The 12052-nt window shown below is 34.8% G+C and overlaps 1 protein-coding gene across 5 annotated transcripts in view; it reads left to right on the top strand.

Annotated features, from left to right (window-relative positions):
* TBC1D16 (TBC1 domain family member 16) overlaps positions 1–12052 on the top strand; it is a 130033-nt gene that overhangs the window by 46381 nt on the left and 71600 nt on the right. The gene's annotated exons all lie outside the window — the stretch shown is intronic.

Raw genomic sequence — 12052 nt, 5'->3', positions numbered from 1 at the left:
AAATGAAGGAGTTGAAAGAATCATCTAGTTCTCTAGGATGTAATATAGTTCAGTTGACAGTGTGCTGAACTTGAAGTGAGTGGACCTGGATTCTAATCTGGGCTGTGTTATTTATTGCCTTTATGACTAAGCAAGTTACTAAATCTTTTTAGGCCTGGTTTCCCAATCTGCAAAACAAGAGGGATAACCTCTGAGATCCTTTCCAAGTCAAAAATCTGTATTCTTTTGACTTTTTTAGTTCTATAATTATATACTCTCTAACCTGTTCATTTATTCTCCCATCTGAGATTCATTGAATCCAAGAACAGTAAGATACTCCCAAGATCATTAACCCTACCCCGCCACCTCTGGGTATGACTACATACATTCAAATATTTTTAGAAATTTATTTATTTTTAGTTTTCAGCATTCATTTCCACAAGATTTTAAGTTCCAAATTTTCTCCCCATCTCTCCCCTCTGCCCACTCCAAAACAAAGTGCATTCTGATTACCCTTTCCCCCTATCTACCCTCCCTTCTATCACACCCCTCTCTTCCCTTATTTTCATCTCCTCTATTTTTTTGTAGGGGAAGATAGATTTCTATACCCCATTACCTGTATATCTTATTTCCTAATTGCATGTAAAAACAATTTTTAACATATTTTTAAAACTTCCAGCTTCTCTCCCTTCCTCCCCACCTATCCCCAGTGAGAAGGCAAGTAATTCAATATATGTTATACATGTGTAGTTATGCAAAAGACTTCCATAAAAGTCATGTTGTGAAAGACTATATTTCCCTCTATCCTATCCTGCCCTCCATTTATTCTGTTCTCTCTTTTGACCCTCTCCCTCCTCAAAAGTGTTTATTTCTAATTACCCCCTCCTCCCATCTGCCCTCCCTTCTATCATCCCCCCCACATCTCACTTATCCCCTTCTACCCTACTTTCCTGTAGTGTAAGATAGATTTTCATACCAAATTGAGTGTGCATGTTATTCCCTCCTTAAGCCAAATGTGCTGAGTAAGGTTCACTTTTTCCTTATAACCTCTTCCTCTTCCCCTTCCCCTCCATTGAAAAAGCTTTTCCTTGCCTCTTTTATGTGACAAAGCCCTCTATTTCGTGGAATGACCATTTTTTTCCCCTGAAGTATTATACTCAGTTTTACTGGGTAGGTGATTCTTGGTTTTAATCCTAGTTCCTTTGACCTCTGGAATATCATATTCCAAGCCCTTTGATCCCTTAATGTAGAAGCTGCTAGATCTTGTATTATCCTGATTGTATTTCCATAATACTTGATATCAGAGCAGTTTTCCTTGATAATTTCTTGCAAGATGACCCCTAGGCTCTTTTTTTTGACCATGGCTTTCAGGTAGTTCAATAATTTTTAAATTGTTTCCCCTGGATCTATTTTCCAGGTCAGTTGTTTTTCCAGTGAGATTCACATTGTCTGCTGTTTTTCCATTCCTTTGGTTTTGTTTTATAATTTCTTGATTTTCATAAAGTCATTAGCTTCCATCTGCTCCATTCTAATCTTTAAGGAATTATTTTCTTCCGTGAGCTTTTGGATCTCCTTTTCCACATGGCCAGTTCTGCTTTTTAGGGTATTCTTCTCCTCATTGGCTTTTTGGATCTCTTGCCATTTGAGTGAGTCTATTTTTTAAAGTGTTATTTTCTTCAGCATTTTTTGGGGTTTCCTTTAGCAAGAAGTTGATTCATTTTTCATTATTTTCTTTTATCACTCTCATTTCTCTTCCCAATTTTTGCTTTACTTCTCTTTCTTGTTTTTCAAAATCTTTTTTAAGCCATTCCATAGCCTGAAACCAATTTATATTTTTCTTGGAGGCTTTGGATGGAGGAGCTTTGACTTTGTTGTCTTCTATTTGCATGTTTTGGTCTTCCTTGTCACCAAAGTAAGATTCTATAATCTGGTTCTTTTTTGGTTTTTGCTCATTTCCCCAGCCATTTACTTGACTTTTGAGCTCTTTGTCAAGGTAGTCCTCTGCTTCCAGTCGGGGTGGAGGGAGAGTCACAGGTGTGAGTCTCCCCAAATCCTGCTCAGTTCCCCTCTGTGCTGTTGAGGCCCACACTAGACTGCAGTTTGCTGCCAACGTGGCATGACAGACATTTCCTGGTGACCTTCCAGGCTGTCTTGGGCTAGAGATTTGCTTCACTTCATCATTCTGTGGGTACTGCAGCTCCAGAATTTGTTGAGTCATTTTTAATAGATATTTGGCTGGGCTTGGGGGGAGTGCTTTAGAAAGTCGATGCTGTTACTCCGCCACCTTGGTTCTGCCACCCACATTCAAATCTTGATGAGAAGGTGGTCCTGATTTCTTAAAAATTATAAAAGAAGAGGATTCTACAACCTATTCTGTCCTAAATCAAAAATTCTTTCTGACTTTTAGAGAGGCAGTATAATAGAGTGTAAAGAGCAATGGACTTGGAAACAGGAGATCCAGGGTTCAAATTGGTCTCTCTACCTTTTCTTTTTCTCCCCTCCTCCCCCTCCTCAAGAAGAGCAACTTCTTGACCCTCAGGTTAAGCTTAAGCCTCAGTTTCATCATCTGTAAAATGAGAATAATCCTTGGAATACCTGCCTTACAGGGTGATTTTGGAAGATCAAATCAAATGATGCTTGTTAAGTGCTTTGCAAATTTGAAAGCACTGTACAGATTTCACTATAATTCCCCTTGTTTTATTTTCTTCCTTCCTCATCTACAAAATAGAGCCAGTAATCCCTTTAAAGTGGAATGGGTAAAATGGAGAAGTAAAAGTATTTGAAAGATACTTTTGGGAAGAGTTTCCTTGGAGGAAAGTGCTAGAAAAATAAGAGTATTTACTTTTCTATATGTAAATATGTACGTGCTCTTTTGTTGTTGTTGTGTTTGTCCTTGGTGTTTGTCTTTTGTTCTCCAAGAGGGCCATGACATCAAGGTAATGACATGACTTGCAGTTGACTTTGATTTAAGTGAGGAAGGGCTGTGCAAGGTCACCAACCTCACTTTCTTCTCCTGAGCCCCCTGGGTCCAATGGCATGATATTCATCAGGATGCCTGCAGGTGGCCCAGGATGCAGTGGGAGGTCTTGGCCCTTTCAGGCTAAGGTCCTGTTGCATTCTCACTTTGAGTGAGATACACCCATCCAGTGAATAGGTTTCTTTAAATAGTTACTTAAGGAATGGCCCCTTTAATCAAAAAAAAAAAAAATCAAGCTGAGAGGAGAAGACCTTCAGGGTTCCTGAGTAAAAGAGAAACAATTTCTATATAATATTTAAATTTATCTGGTAGATGGTAAGCTTCTTGAGGGCCATATATTCCTAGCACCTGGCACTCTTCTTAGTGGTACATGGGTGCTTAAATAATGCTTATCGATTGAGTGTTTAAGTATTTCCTAATATAACATACTAAGCAATAAGATGAGTATCAAAAAAAGTGGTTTTACTGTTATCAACCATGAAAATAGATCATTTTGCATGTTTCAGATCATTATAATAAGAAAAATGAAAATGTTTGAAAATTTGTAAGTGTAGGAACAGTGTGTATGTGTGTGTGTGTGTGTGTGTGTGTACACGTGCGTGTGCGCGTGTATGTGTAGCCCCATTGTGATAGTCACAGCTTTTATGGTGGCTATGAATATGCCAGCACTCTTGTGTTTGCTTTTCAAGGTTTATAGTCAGCTTTGCTCCTTATATCGTAAATGCTTGAAAGTCTTCCCTTCCTTTAAAGGCTGCATTTTCCCCCATACCTTTGTAGGATGATTTATTGTTAATAGGATATAGCACATAGATGGTTTATATATGTTATTTCTTTTGATCCTCATGGAAAGGTAGGTGTTATTATTATTGTTTTACAGATGAGGAAACTGAGGCAGGGACATTAGTGACTAAGCAGGGTCACAAAACTAGTAAGCATCTGAAGTACGATTTGAACTCAAGTCTTTCTGAATCTCCAGCACTCTACTATATCACTTAGCTGCCTCAGAATTCTTAGTTTTAAGCCTACACATTATGCATTTTGAAATATTGTATTCTAAGATCTTTCATTTTTTAGTAAAAGCTGCCAGGTTTTATATTATCCTGACTGTAGTTCCTTGGCGATGGTGATAACAGTAATAATGATAACAATAACAACAAGATCTTGATCTCATAATGTAGTTATACCGACTACCCTGAGAGGTAGGTGGTATTGTTATTTCCATTCTGCCGATGGGGAAATCAAGGCATATAAAGGTTAGATGATTTGCCCAGAATCACACAGCTTGTAAATGTTCTTCTTGACTCCAGCTTCCAGCACAGAGCTTCTCAAGCTATGTGTATCACATCACTGGTTGCATCCTGGAACTCAGTTAACTTAAGGACTCCTCTTTCCTTTTTCCCTTTTTGTGGAAGGGAAGATAATCATTATAGTTTCTTAGAATGTAACGATTAACAATCTTTTTTGGTCAGGTGGGAACTTGAGGATTTTTCTGGAGTAGGTGTGATAGAGCTGGGCAGCCAGGGTCAGTTCAGGTAGCCATCTTGACAGTGTCAGGAAATAGTACTGAGGACTAGGCATTTAGAAATGACAAATAGAAGGAATTCAAAGAAATGAGTTTTGTATGAACTAGTGCAGAGTATGATATGAGCAGAATGAAAAGAACAGTATACATAATAACAAACAGTGCAACTGAGTTCAGCTGATGGAAATAGCATTCCTTTTTTTAAAAATTATTTTTAAAAAATTTTAAATTTACCACTTAAAAATTGTTTTGAGTTCCACATTCTGTCCTTCTTGTCTCTCCCTCTTTGAGAAAGTAAACAATATGATATTAATTATACATATGAAGTCATGAAGAACATATTGGAAAAAGAAGTTTAAGTAAGTTAAGGAACAGTAAGTTTCAAAGAACGGATGAGATCACTTCCTTACAGTGGTGGTCACTGACTCAGGTGTTTTGACTTCTTTTGCTTTGATCTTTTTCTTTGTATTATAAATAATAGTTATATATGTGTGTGTGTGTGTGTGTAAATATAATAAAAGACACCACTTTTTTTAAAGAAAGAAACCTCTTTAAAGACTGTTTTTAGAAATACTGACAAATCTATTTTCCATATGCTTCCAGTTATATCTTTTGATGTGATTTTGCTTGGGTCTCGTGGTAAACTTCATCTAACTTTGATTTCACCTGTACAACTTTCTGCTTTCTACAGAGTGATCTTCTTCATTATAGTCCATAATGTTATACAAATCTGTTGTTATCCTAAACCAGGGTTGCTTTTGGGTGTTGTATCTTTCAACTTGGCAAAGAAATGAAATGTTTGTTGGCTGAAGCAATCCGAGGCTTTTACTGCTTCTATTCAGATAAATCATATATGTTGTTGTTTTTAATATAATTATATTGTTTTCTTATTGTTGAACAACATCTTTGCATCCCTGATATATAAATCCAGCTTGGTTGTGATGAATTTCTTTGATGTAGTATCTTTGATAGAATTTTATTTAAATTTTTTGAAACTATATTCACTAATGGTATTGTTCTATGGTTTATCCTTTACTGGTTTACATATTAACGTTATATTTATCACATAAAAGAAATCACAGAATACTTTTTTCCTCTCAGTTTTTGAGAAAATTTTATATTCTGGTTTTTTGTTGTGATTTCAAGCTTGGATGATCTTATCATGTTCTTTGTACAATTTATTTGCCTCATTCTCTGAAACAGATGTTGATGCATAGGCTGTAGTTATTTTTGTCAAAAGCTAATATTCATCATGAACATTGTAACATTAGAGGACCAAGGGTCTAATGAAACATTATTTCTTATTGTCCTTGGACACATGATGAAACTAACTCTTGCAAGGTCTTTTATTTCCCTCTTTAAGAAGGATACATGAACTTTCCTTCTATTTGAACCATCAGGGTGTTTTTGTTTGTTTTTCATTTATGGTAAGAATATTAACATTGGTGTGGTCTTAATTCTTCCAAAGGTATATCAGTTTATTGACCAATAGGCAAAGAACCCACGTGTGGAATAAAAGTTGTAAGCGTTTATAAATGGTTTAAAAACCGAAGTTATTTTTAGTACCTGTTGACACCTTTCTGCCCCTCTGCCACTGTTATGGCAGAAGTAGAAAGGGGCCACACAGGACTGAAGGCTGTTTAAAATTGTCCTTTGTTTTAAGCAAATCATTTCCAAAGAATTCATCACCTACTGGCTAGCCTACTTAATAAGGTTCTCTTCTTATTTAGGGGGAATTAAATCTGTTGCTGTGACTTTAAGATTGATAGAACATGCCAGAGATAGGATGACACTAGTTTAATCTTCCAGGATCCAAGGTCACAGTGAAAGAGCAGCCTAAAACTTTTGTGGAAGATAAATAGAATCAAATCTCATTTATATATATATTCTCATTTGATTTTCAAAATAGCTCTCTGAAATACATAGTGCAAATACAATTATGCCTGTTTTTATAGATCAGAAAACTAAGGTATAGAATTTAAATAACTTTCCCAAGCTCAAGTCATGGAACCAATACTCAAATTCAGGTGTTAGGATTTCTAGACTAATAGGTTTTCTGTTGAAACAGGCCAGGCTCAGTGCTAGTTTATTGTTTTTGTCTGTTCCTATGATTTCATTCATTTAGAAAGAAGCCCTTGGTTGAAGAAATTTTTTCCACCTGTGTAGTACCTGTCCTTGGAAAGTTGCCTGGGGCACTAAGATTAAGTAACTTGGCCACACAGATAATGTGAACCCAATTCAGTTGTACTCTGAGGCCTACTTTCTGAGACTCTGCTACCATACTAATCTCATATTTTGTATATTTCTCTCAGATGCATACTTTGTGCAGCATCTTTACCAGTAACCACAAATTTTATTTTCTTTCTTTCTCTGGAAATCTCCCACCTCACCATTTCCTGTTTACCAGCCATTCCTCTTTATTTTCAACTGAAAAATTTATTTGAAAATAGCAATTAAGGTCTAGGAGTATTAACCAGGGGTCAGGAGACTTTGATTGTACAGTATTCCAGTGAAACCTTTAATTGTGTTATTTTAATGAATGTTTGAATTAAATTGGTGTCTCATTGTTCCTTAGTTTCACCTATTAGGAAGTTTGAGGATAAATGCTACCAAACAGCTTTCCAAGGATGGGAAAGATGTGTATGTTGGCAAAATACTTAGAAGAATGTTGATTGATAAGTGTAGTATTAGAACTAAATATTATTTACAGAGGGCACAAAAGAAACTCTTTAACATTAATACTGATTAAGATAGATTTTTACAATGATAGCATAGCTTTCATTTATTGGAGGTTTTCAGCGTGCATTGAATTATTGGAAAAGAGAGAAGCCATCTTTTCTTCAAGCATTCCTAGGTTTTGTTTTAAAGGTAGGGGCTATACAGGTGATCTTATGTTCCTAAAGGATCATAGGTATAGTCCAGTCAGAGAGAAAAGGATTCTTGCTTATTTTTCTTCACATTTGTCAGCTAACTTTATTAGCTTGTAGGGGTGTGGACTGGGGTCCCTTACTGGATTTGACTTGTAGCAAGGATGGATAGCTTTCATACAGCATGCCAAAAGATAAAATGTAGTTTTCGCTGGTGCTTTCAGCCCCACCGTTCCAGTTGCATTCTAGTTATCCTGCTGGCATTACACCTCAAAACTTAATAAGCTTAGTGCCAAACTGATCTTCACTTATCCTCAAAGTTGTCTTTCTTTGTCTTTATTTATTTTGAGTGTACCACTATCTGACCTGGTCACCAAAGTTCTTGAGCTTTGGAGTGATCTTGCTCATGAAGGCACAGCTCTTAGAGAAGGCAACCTCCCAATTTCCAAAATATCTCCAGACTAAACTCACCACTTGGTCACTGGCTTCTACTATAGGCACATACCTCCTCTCCAGTGACAAACTTTTCTATGGTAACCCTCCCCAACTAGAAAGTCCCTCCTTTTCCAGGCTTTTGTTCTCAGTTCCTTCCCCCTATGTTGACTGCATTTCATTTTTCTACAACCTCCTCCTTGGGGAGAGACTCTTAGGAATTACTTTCTCTTTAATAGGGATGCATTGGCAGTTCCTTTCTGTTTCTCTATCCCATTAAAAGACCTCCAGTTCTTCTATTTCCTATCACAAAACACATTGATTCACCTGTAAGGTATTAGGGAGTTTAGTCCATAGTGCCTCATACTCATAGTAGTTTTTACTACTCCTGATTCTCTGAAGTTCCCCTTAAATCAGAGATTCTTAACCTTTTTTTGTGTATGTCACAAACCCCTTTGGTCTGTTGAAGCGTATGGACCACTTCTCAGGATAATGTATTTAAGTGAGTAAAAATAAAATGCATTACAAAAGAATTGAATTATTTCAATAACTGTCAAGATTAAAAAAAAAAATCAAGTTAATGGATCCCAGGTTAAGAACCTCTGCCTTAAATCTTTTGTAACTTTGGTTCTTTTTTCCAATTCTTTTTTTTTATTACTCTTTTGTCTTATAGGTAGCACTTGATGTATACAAAATAATACTTAACTTTTATTTGATTATTAATATTATTATGTACATATCATGTGTATATATATATATATATATATTTAATACTAATTTATCAAATAATTAGAGGCAGATAGCACCTTGGACTTGTGGAGTCAGGTCTGGGCAAGTCATTAACCTCTTTTTGCCCCAATTTCTCCATCTGTAAAATAGGGATAATTTCTAATAATTTCTTTTTTTCATTTGTTGTGATTTTATTTTTCATTTTTGACACTGACAATTTAGTTTGATCTTTTAATTTTTTTAAAGTAGCTCCTAGTTTATTAATTTAGTGTTGTTTTTTATTTTCACTTGTTATTTGTGCTTTTCTAGGTTTTTTTAGTTGCATCCACAATTCAGTGATCCATTCTTTTTTTTTAATTGTTTTATTTTTTTCAATCAGCAAAAATCTGCCCATTCACCTCCTTTCCCTACCATCCTCCAATTAAGAATGGAGAAATGAGAAAGAAACTGAGAATGTTTTTTCATTGTTTTTTTTTAAACAAAGCCTGTTATATATAGTCAAGCAAAACAAATTTCCACACTAGTCATGTCCAAAAGGAATACATGCGCACCTGTGCATATACACGCACATTATTCTGCCTTCTTGAGTTTTTTTCCTCTTACAGAAGGTGGTTAGTATTTTTTTTTTTTGTCATTACTCCTCTGGAATTATGGTTGACCATTATGCTAATTGGGATTCCTAAGTCTTTCATGGTTGTTTGCCTTTACAATATTGCAATCACTGTATTAATTGTTCTCCTGATTTTCTTTACTTCAGTCATCAGCTCATACAAATCTCAGATTTCTCTGGAAATCATCCATTTCATAATTTCTTACAATACAATAGTATTCTATCCATTTAAATAAAATATTCCCTAGTTACTGGACATCCTAATTCTATTTCTTTACTACTTAAAAACAATCCCTACAAATATTTTTTGTATGTCCTTAGTAACATGTCCTTTTTGTATGGACTTTTGTATGTCCTTAGTTTACTTAGGAGTAGGACTAATTCCTCCCTTATTCTACCTTCCTTTTAATTCTCCTTCTCTCTTTTCCCTCCAGTTTTCTTGTTGAGGGAAATGTATTTTTGTACCCAGCTCTGTGGGTCAGCATATTCTTCACTCCAGATGAGAGTAAGGTTCAGGTATGAACTGTCACCCCTACCCTTCCCCCTTGTTTAGCTTCTTTTTCTTAGTCTTTTTTTGAGTGATGGAAATGTTTAGAGATAGAAATTTTCCACTAACAGTTACTTTGCATTCCAAAAATTTTGGTATGTTTCACTTTTTAAATGAAATTATCTGTTTTCAAGGATTTGTGCTTTATTTCAACAATTCTTTGGGATTAAATTATTTAGCCTCATTAATATTTAATCATTTCTTCAATAACTATTGATTATAGTTTTTATTGCTCAATAGTCATCCAAGATATCAGGATTTTTGATAGGGAATTGATTCAAATACATAAGAAGAAGAGCAGTTTTCCAGTAGACAGGTTATGATAGCTTTCAAGTATGTGATGAAAGTGCTTCAAATCACTGATAATGAAAAATGCAAATGAAAATACCTGACATACCACATACCAGTCAATTTAGCAAAAATGACAGTTCTTGGAAGTTCTAAGGGAGGAAAGGCACATGATGGCATTCTTGATGGAGCTTTTCTAGAAAGCAATTTGAAACTGTATCCAGGAAAAAAATTACTAAACTATGCAAATATTTTGACTTAATGGCCCACTACTACTATACTCCAAAGAGTTCAATAAAGAGGGATGGGAGACAGACCCCTGTGCACAAAAATTTTTCCTACAATACTTTGTTATAGCAAAGAACTGAAAAAGTAGAGGAAGTACCCATCGGTTTTAGAATAGCTGAACAAATTGTGGTATATCAATGTTATGGAATTTTATTGTGTCATAAGAAATGGGTTGATATAAGAGAAACTTGAGAAGATTTATATGAACTGATGCAAAATGAAATGAACAACCTGGAAAACAATTTATAGAATAACATTAAAAAGAGAAACAATTTTGAAAGACTTAAGATTTCTCTCTGATCAGTGCAATAACCAGTAGGATTCCAGTAGACTTAAGATAAAGTATGCAGAATGAGACATGCATTTTTAGACAAGCACAACATTTGAATTTGTTTCAATTGGTTTTTTGTTAGAAAAAATTTTTTTTCTGACTTAGGAATTTGTGAACGGCAATGGCCAAAAAAAAAAAGCCCAGAAGAAAGATCATTGAATTATGTTTTAATGCATAGAAGAGAAGAAAGTTCAGAAAGAAACACTACAGGACAGCTTTGAATATTTCATGTTGAATTTATTGTAGACATTTTTTAAAAAGTTAGGCTCTACTGAATTAAGATTCACATTTTCATATGCAATTCTCTTTCTGTCTACTTTGTATATGAAAATACTCATTTATTTGGTGAGTTTAGAATAAACGTTTTAAAAATAAAGTAATAAAGTTTCTCCCAATAAAATAAAGAAAAAAGCATAGCCTTCACTTTAAAAAACTCTAAAATACATGGGCATTGATGGCCCTTCCTTGATATGATCAAAAACATTTAAAATAAAAAATTAGTGTTGTTTCCAGTACTAGGGGACCAATACACAATGGATAGAATGCTGGGCTTAGAGTCAGGAAGATCTGAGTTCAAATTCAGCCTCAGAAACTTAATAGCTGGGTGACCTTGGGCAAGTCAGTTTTCCACTTGAGAAGGAAGTAGCAAACCACTCTGATATCTTTGCCAAGAAAATCCCATAGCAGAGGCCTTTGGGGTAATGAAAAATTAGACATAACTGCAGCAACTAAACTACAACATAATTGTTTCCAATGGAAAAACATTAGGTTTCCCAGTTCAAACAGGGGTAAAGTAAGAATGGTCCCCTTCCTATGTGTGATTATTTCATGTAGTTCTAAAATTAAAAGAATAAAATCAAAGGAATAAACATACAAAAGGAAACACATTCCTTATTTGTAGATTGTATTTGTATGATAGTGCACTTAGAAAATTCCAGAGGATCAGCTAAGAAATTAGTTGAGGCTATTTGCATTTCTATGCAGTACTAAAAAATAAAAAAGACATGCTCATAGAAATTCTATTTAAAACAACCACAAAATGTACAAAATATCTATGATTAATTTACGAATACAGAAGATTTATGTAATTGCAAATATAAAATAATCTGTGGAAACAGACATTTGGATAGTCACTATTTGTGGTTAAGACTTGCCAGTATAGTAAAAAATGACACTGTTACTTAAATTAACTTATTATAGTTACAGTGTATATTCTCTTGCTTCTCTTTATATAAACCATGCCAGTCAGTTAATAATGTCACTATGCATTTGGAAGAACACCAGGTCTAGAATCTTAAAGAAAGAAATAATGAAATAATGTATGAATGAAAGGGGCATACCATTACCCTGCCTTAAAATTAACATTATGAAGCCATTTTCTTCAGAACTGTTTTATTTCTGGTTAAAAAAAGGAAAAGAAAGACCATCAGGGCAGACCAAATAAATAAGAAACAAAAGCAATAAAGATAATTTGCTGCTATT

This window comes from Notamacropus eugenii, chromosome 2 (assembly GCF_028372415.1).
Source record: "Notamacropus eugenii isolate mMacEug1 chromosome 2, mMacEug1.pri_v2, whole genome shotgun sequence".
In the NCBI taxonomy this organism is placed as follows: Eukaryota; Metazoa; Chordata; class Mammalia; order Diprotodontia; family Macropodidae; genus Notamacropus; species Notamacropus eugenii.
The sequence above is the reverse complement of the archived record's forward strand: the minus strand, read 5'-3'. Positions and strand labels throughout refer to the sequence as shown.